Raw genomic sequence first — 1,315 nt, forward strand, 5'->3', positions numbered from 1 at the left:
CCTTAGTGGTCCCTAATACTGTATCTGAAGTCTCTTTATATAGACCTTAGTGGTCCCTAATACTGTATCTGAAGTCAACTTTCAGTTGACTTTCAAGTTTTTATTATTACTGTATACAATGACCAGCACATGGAAGAGGAAGTCCTGGCTCAGATATATGTTATCCCGTTATAGCGAGTAGTACTTCGCATTCCAAAATATAGGCCAGCGCCCCCGGGGGGCTAAATCGTCATCACGCCAATAGCCAATGGGTTCCGAGATTGAGTCAAGAGCAAGACATCTTTAAAATCACTGGGCAGATTGCACAAAAGTACATCATGTCAAAGGTTTCAAGTGCATTTATCAATGTATACACAAAGTAAACAATCAATCTAAAACGCATTCCTATGGATTTAGCCGGGCCTACCTATCATTTATGGGCTGTTTAGCTACTTTAGTCTTCTTTCAGACTAAAAAAATCATCCAAAATACACATTAAGGTGTTCATTTTACCGGCATTTGTCTATTTGCGCCTACAAATGTCTCCTGAATTGAGCAAAAGTTATATATAAATATCTTTTAGGTAATCCTTTGATACCCTATTCCCCTGTAATGTCGTGCAAAATGTCTACTATTTTATAATCCATATCTTTAAAGGCCATTTTCTCAAACTGGGCTGTTCTCAGAGTGTGAGCCCGAAATCTCCCCTGCAGTACGCACGTACACACGCAACACTTTCCCGTTCGCCTCCTGTCTGTATTCCCAAGGTTTCAACAAATCTCTTTGTTCATATATATTATTCATAGCCGTATTTATGTAACATTTTACATCTCAAAACGGATTTTTGGATGACCATGGATCATATTCTGACACATGCAATGGTGAAAGGAGACATCCAACATGTGAAAACTCTGACCCTGATATGCGTACGTATGTGAAATGTTATGCATCATTTCCATATTTAATGGTAAAAATACAAAACACTTGTTATACACATTTTTTTTGTATTTTTATCTTAATTTAACGGTGTAAATGTGACGTCTAGTAGTCCATTTTTGTTTCCTATTCCCCTTAAAGTAGTCACAGTGGTCATTTGTAGGGTTGTTATTATATATAATACACATACATATAAATATATATATATATATATATTTTTTGGAGGACGAGTGTAAATCATCATATACGTCATTTTATGAGTCACTGACAATCGACCCATTCTGTCGTTAGGTATGACGTAGTGTTGGAATGAGAGGCAGGGAGGTGAAGAGAGGAAGAGTGACGGAGAGCATGGAGGAAAGTGTGTGTGTGTGTGTGTGTGTGGGGGGGGGGGGGGGGG

The sequence above is a fragment of the Etheostoma cragini genome, chromosome 2 (genome assembly GCF_013103735.1).
Source record: "Etheostoma cragini isolate CJK2018 chromosome 2, CSU_Ecrag_1.0, whole genome shotgun sequence".
In the NCBI taxonomy this organism is placed as follows: domain Eukaryota; kingdom Metazoa; phylum Chordata; class Actinopteri; order Perciformes; family Percidae; genus Etheostoma; species Etheostoma cragini.